The 6,215-nt window shown below is 46.0% G+C and overlaps 1 protein-coding gene and 1 long non-coding RNA gene across 2 annotated transcripts in view; one reads left to right on the top strand and one right to left on the bottom strand.

The window, feature by feature from the left end:
- LOC118493217 overlaps positions 1 to 1,886 on the top strand; it is a 13,931-nt gene extending 12,045 nt beyond the window's left edge. Inside the window, exon 3 of the long non-coding RNA XR_004895204.1 lies at positions 1,260 to 1,886. This is a non-coding gene — a long non-coding RNA (uncharacterized LOC118493217). The remainder of the gene's footprint in view (positions 1 to 1,259) is intronic.
- The window catches only part of LOC116034480 (acetyl-coenzyme A synthetase 2-like, mitochondrial), a 575,508-nt gene that overhangs the window by 175,283 nt on the left and 394,010 nt on the right, over positions 1 to 6,215 (bottom strand). The gene's annotated exons all lie outside the window — the stretch shown is intronic.

The following is a 6,215-nucleotide window of genomic DNA, read 5'->3' as shown; positions in this document are numbered from 1 at the left end:
CTACGTGGTTCTGGGTCAGTTCCTGCTGCTGAGAAAGACACTGAGATGTTCACCGATTGGCTGAAAGACGCCAGTGGCGCCAACTCGCGCCAGGCGGGAACCTGCGCTCAGTCTGAAGGAGTGGTGCGACGCCTTCCTCTGAGACTCCTCTTCCTGTTCCTGTTCCTCCCCCGCTTGCTCACTTCCTGTTTTCGGAGCGCCGATCCAAGCAGGTTACCGCTGTCTGACGGCGGTTGGGAAGCGTCGATGGACTTTGGGCTTCCTTCGTGTTTCTCCTGTTTCTTTCGGGAACGTTTCCACGAAGCTTTGTGTTTGTCTGCGGAGGGTTTGGTGTGTTCAGGGTCTGTGGGAACCTTTAAGCTTGTGACACATTAAATCAACGTCTGCGTATTATTCTGGCCTCCGTGTGGAAACTTTCCTTCTCAGAATACTTCACTTTAAAGGAGAACTCCGGTCTATTCCAACCCGTATCTCTGTTGTGTGTAAATGTGGAGTTCTGTCAGTAGAGAGAAAAACAACAGACTAAAGCCTGGTTCACACGGGACGATTTTAAAATTGTCGGCCGATTCTCCAATCCTGAGAGACTCCACACACGGCGATATAGAATCACGGTCTACCAGTTTTGGTCGTACAGCGTGTGGTACAACACATCACACACGAACGATCTGACTCCCGAGCATTCCCAGGTCAGACGGGAAATCTCGCAAAATCCCTCGAGATCAAACGTGACTTCAGAGTAAACAATCATGGCGGACGAAGAGGATGCAGTGGCGATAGTTTGTAGTTTGTTTTTAACCGGAAAAAAAACGTTATCAAAAGAAAAGGCGACGGTCAAAGAAGTGGAGACAACGCCAGCATGGACTATACTTGCTCTACTTATCTCCGACGTCCACCGGACTTTCTGCTGCGCCGTGCCACCGACTGTTTTGATGTTGTTTCCCGGTGCTTTCCTCGCCGCCTCCTCACCTCTCTTTCTGATTGGCTACACGCCACAGTCCACAGGCTGCGTGCTCGTTTGTCCCCGGGGGACACCACACACCAGGAGGAATCGGGCCAAAACAATCCAACATGTTGGATATCCCCGATTTGAGATGGGAGCGGTCCCGACGTCCTTCCGAGCAGACGAGAGCAGTCTTAACACACCACACACGGCAGGAACATCTGATCAGATTATTTTACCATAATCGGAGCATCCTTAAGATGGTCAGAAGGGGGGAATCAGGCTAAAATCAGCCTCATTATCCTGCCGTGGGAACCAGGCTTAAACAGGACAAGTTTTAAACCTGTTTTTAGCCTCTAAACATGCTCTAAATGTCATTACAAGAGCCTCCCCATGTGCAGTGATTCCTTCTGAGTGAACACAGTGAATCTGACTGCTGTAGATGTGACAGAAAGGTATAAAGTCGTGTTAATCCAGCCAGAGCTCATACCTCTGTTTGTTTCCTGTTTTCCGGTCAAGTCCACACTAGTCGATTGTCGAACTCATACAATCCAATATTCCAGTCAGATTCACTATGTTCACTCAGAAGGAATCACTGCACATGGGGAGGCTCTTGTAATGACATTTAGAGCATGTTTAGAGGCTAAAAACAGGTTTAAAACTTGCCCTGTTTAAGCCTGTTGGTGCTAACTCTAGCAGGAGGATAACACGCTGTAGGCAGCACCGATTGGTTTAGTTGTTCTCTCTACTGACAGAACTCCACATTTACACACAACAGAGATACGTGGTGTAATAGACCGGAGTTCTCCTTTTTAAGGATGTTTTAGAGACCCAAAGAGATCGTAGTTCATTCAGTTTTTGGTTTATTTAGCACACGTTAAAGGAACAACGATAATACATCATTAGTAAGAGACAGCCAATAAAAAGGACATGCAAAGGTAACCCTGGGGGGGGTTTGGCTTGTTGGGTTCAATTTTATTTATAATATCAAATCATAACAGGAGTTATCTTAAGACACTTTCCAGATAGAGTAGGTCTAGACCACACTCTATAAATTACAGAGACCCAACAATTCTAGTAGTTCCCTCAAGAGCAAGCATTAGCAGTGGCTATTGTGACAGTGGTGAGGAAAAACGTCCTCTTAGGGAGAAACCTGGGACAGACCCAGGCTCTTGGTAGACGGAGTCTGACGGTGCAGGTTGGGGGTGTGATGAACAGTGGCAATAATAGTCACAATGAAGATAATGTAACTATGACTAGAAATAGTAGTTGTAGTAGTTAATGACGTAGCAGGACATAGGACGTAGCTGGGCGTAGCAGGGCGTAGCTGGGCGTAGCAGGGCGTAGCAGGACGCAGCAGGGTGTAGCTGGACGTAGCAGGGCGTAGCAGGACGTAGCTGGACGCAGCAGGGTGTAGCTGGACGTAGCAGGGCGTAGCTGGACGTAGCAGGGCGTAGCAGGGAGTAGCTGGACGCAGCAGGGTGTAGCTGGACGTAGCAGGGTGTAGCAGGACGTAGCAGGGAGTAGCTGGGCGTAGCAGGACGTAGCAGGACGTAGCTGGATGCAGCAGGACGTAGCAGGGCGTAGCAGGACGTAGCTGGATGCAGCAGGGCGCAGCAGGACGTAGCAGGACGTAGCAGGACGCAGCAGGGCGTAGCAGGGCGTAGCAGGACGCAGCAGGGTGTAGCTGGACGTAGCAGGACGTAGCAGGGCGTAGCTGGGCGTAGCAGGACGTAGCTGGATGCAGCAGGGCGCAGCAGGACGTAGCAGGACGTAGCAGGACGCAGCAGGGCGTAGCAGGGCGTAGCAGGACGCAGCAGGGTGTAGCTGGACGTAGCAGGGTGTAGCTGGACGTAGCAGGGTGTAGCTGGACGCAGCAGGGCGTAGCAGGACGCAGCAGGGCGTAGCTGGACGCAGCAGGGTGTAGCTGGACGTAGCAGGACGCAGCAGGGTGTAGCAGGGCGCAGCAGGACGTAGCAGGACGCAGCAGGGTGTAGCAGGACGCAGCAGGATGTAGCTGGGCGTAGCTGGGCGTAGCAGGACGTAGCAGGACGTAGCTGGATGCAGCAGGACGTAGCTGGGCGTAGCAGGACGTAGCTGGATGCAGCAGGGCGCAGCAGGACGTAGCAGGACGCAGCAGGGCGTAGCAGGACGTAGCTGGGCGTAGCAGGACGTAGCAGGGCGTAGCAGGACGCAGCAGGGTGTAGCAGGACGTGGAGCTGGACCACGGCGACAGCAGCAACCATGATTTAGGTTCCACCCTAATCGAACAAGAAATGTAAGTCTGACGCATTATGAACCCACGCAACTAGTAGGAAAGACCTGCCCTACAATAGCATTCACACACTCCTATTGGTCAGGCGTTGGTCAATGCATACGTAAGTAACGTAACCCGAGTCTTCAGGTCCTATCCCCCAACCAATCGGGCTGCTCGGTAGGGTGAGGCTTGCCTAGAAGTTACGTGGGGTCCATAATAACGCGGTCTAGGACTGCACGATATGAGGAAACTGGGCGATATGCGATCATGAATATCGCGATAACGGTATTACTCGCCATACATAAACATATCTTAAAATGTACTCAGTTCTACATTTCTGCTGCTTTCAGTATTCTTCTACAATACAACAATGAATTGTTGAATTTAAAACAAATAAAAACATTTTCAACTTTCTTTTATGGACAAATTGAAGGTTACATTAAATATAAAAGGCAGCACTAAATAAAGACTGACAGTTACATTTTAAAGTGGAATTGTCTTCTGATATTTTCTTCCAACTAATACAAAAAAATCAGTTTTGTGTTAGGATAAGAGGTGTTGAAATGAATCAAATAATCGATGCACTAAATCGTGGACGATGCTGCATCGATAATCGGCCGGGCCATAATCGATTATTTCTGTTTATAATTTGATGCAAGGGGGGTCAAACTCCACTTCACTGAGGGCCACACTGGAAAAGGAGAATCACATCAAGGGCCAAACATAGTTTATTTTCATGCTTTTATTTTGAAAAAGTCAAATATCTTTGACTGTATTATTCAGTCTGGGCGACATAAAGCCCTGAAAAAGTCAGCAATAGTTCCTTAAAAATCTTAGAATTTATCAAATCAAGCAAAACAAAGATTACATTTTAAAAGTCGACTCACAGCGACATGTTTCCCAGCTTTAATTTCGGAAACTCTCTGCTGCTGTGGGAATTTCTGGGAGTCCCAAAGTCAACAAATCTACCAAATTCTGCTCTAAGTGTGGTGTAGTTGCCGTTTCAACAACAGTTTCCTGTCTTTTTGTTTTGGTGCTCAACTTGGCGAGCCAACATTTATTGTGAAACTAAATTGATGTACGGGCCGGATCTAAACCTGCCGGGGGCCGGGTTCGGCCCGCAGGCCTCGAGTTTGACATGTGATTTAACGTAGGCCTGACAACCTTTCTGTTGACATATTCTGGTATGTTTTGCACATTCAGGAAGTGCCGTGTGCTCAGTGGTGTAGTTTTATGTATTCAATGTATTTAGTATTACAGCACTGCAGAATGTTTACACCTTTGGTATAATGTCAAGAGTGTGACTTAGGCCGTTTTATTTTGCCTAAAGGCAGCTACACCGTCCAGACGGCCGACCGTCGGCAGTAAAGCCAGTCAGACTGATCAGTCTCCCCGACTTGGTCCAGAAAGTTCCTCAGAACACACTGAAGAGACTAGACGTAATACGTCTCCGTAACAGCAGGCGGCGCTAAGCTGGATTGTCGCCCAAAAATGAAAACCGGCAGCTGATTGGACGAACGTGTGCGTCACGTGGGTCTGGCTGCTGCTTCTGGATTTTGGACTTTTCAAGCGGCCATTAACGGCGTCTCGTTCAGAATCTGATCTCATATTGGACTAAAATAGTGTAGTATATGACCATTCTATAACTTTCTATAAACTTTGTCCTAAAGGTATGTTATAAGGGAGTCCTATGAACTTTACCCCACATTTACTGAGAACATCTGGAAATTGTTAACATGAGTAGAGGTCCCCCTAAGACAGAAGATACCTTTTTTGGAGTTGTGCCAGATAACAGGCATTGATTGGCTAGTTATCTGATCCAATCATATACTTACAAAATCACGTCCTATGCTAATTCAATGCCTTGAGATATAAGCTGTGTGCACACAAAGAAAAGGCAGAACGACTTTTTGGAAGATTGGGCTGGTCGTTCTCCGAGCTCTCTGCAGGAGTTTGTAAAATTGATGCTGAATCTTTGCTTGTAATAAACCTTTTTATAATCAAGAACAGTGTCGGCGGATTCCTCTTCATACAGCATCACAGCATTACTATTTAAGACACCACAGTAGTTCACCGAAACGTGTTTCTGAAAACATTTGAAGAGAGAAATAGGCCGTGCAGTTGCTGAATCTGTCTTCACTTCAGATCAACAAAGGTCAGTTTAAAAGATTTTACTCAGATTTTGAGAGGCTCTAGTCACGCTCATCCCGCTCCTCATTTCCCAGTCCCTCCAGAAAATGTGATTATGTGATCTCATAATTCAATGCATAATCAGCCAAAGTGCGCATATTTATGCGGGGGCCGCATTTTGTCATTTAAATCACTTTTTTCAACATTTTCTTTGACTTTTTTTTCCACTTTTTTCCAAGTTTTTGTCATTTCAAAAACATAATTTAGGTGAATTTTTCAGCATTTTATTTCCCTTTTTCACTAAATTTTTTCACTTTTTCTAAAACATTTTTGACACTTAACTTTTTTTTTTGTCACGTTTTCCTGATTTTTTTTCCCCGGCAATTTTTTTTCTGGCACTTCAGTCACTTTTTCAACATTTTATTTCCCTTTTTAACTAATTTTATTTTCACATTTTCCCAATTTTTTTCGGCACTTTAGTCACTTTCTTCAATGTTTGTCGCTTTTTTCAGCATTCTTTTATGTAAGAGAGAAGACATGCAGAGACATGCAGTAATACGGTCTAATATATTGTACTTTTTCGTTAAATAAAAGCATGTTAATGACCTGCACATGTCAATGTTTGTTGTTTGATAAACGTCTCCAACACCACGGACGACAGATTCATCTCGGAGTTGGAAACGTTGGAAAAAGTGAAAAGAGATCAACAAAGGTCAGATTAAAAGATTTTACTCAGATTTTGAGAGACTCTAGTCACGCTCATCCCGCTCCTCATTTCCCAGTCCCTCCAGAAAAACCTGATCATGTGATCTCATAATTCAATGCATAATCAGCCAAAGTGCGCATATTTATGCGGGGGCCGCATTTTTTCGAATACGCTGCACTTTC

The sequence above is a fragment of the Sander lucioperca genome, chromosome 15 (assembly GCF_008315115.2).
Source record: "Sander lucioperca isolate FBNREF2018 chromosome 15, SLUC_FBN_1.2, whole genome shotgun sequence".
In the NCBI taxonomy this organism is placed as follows: Eukaryota; Metazoa; Chordata; class Actinopteri; order Perciformes; family Percidae; genus Sander; species Sander lucioperca.
Note: the sequence above shows the minus strand (reverse complement) of the source record. Positions and strands in the feature narration are given on the sequence as shown.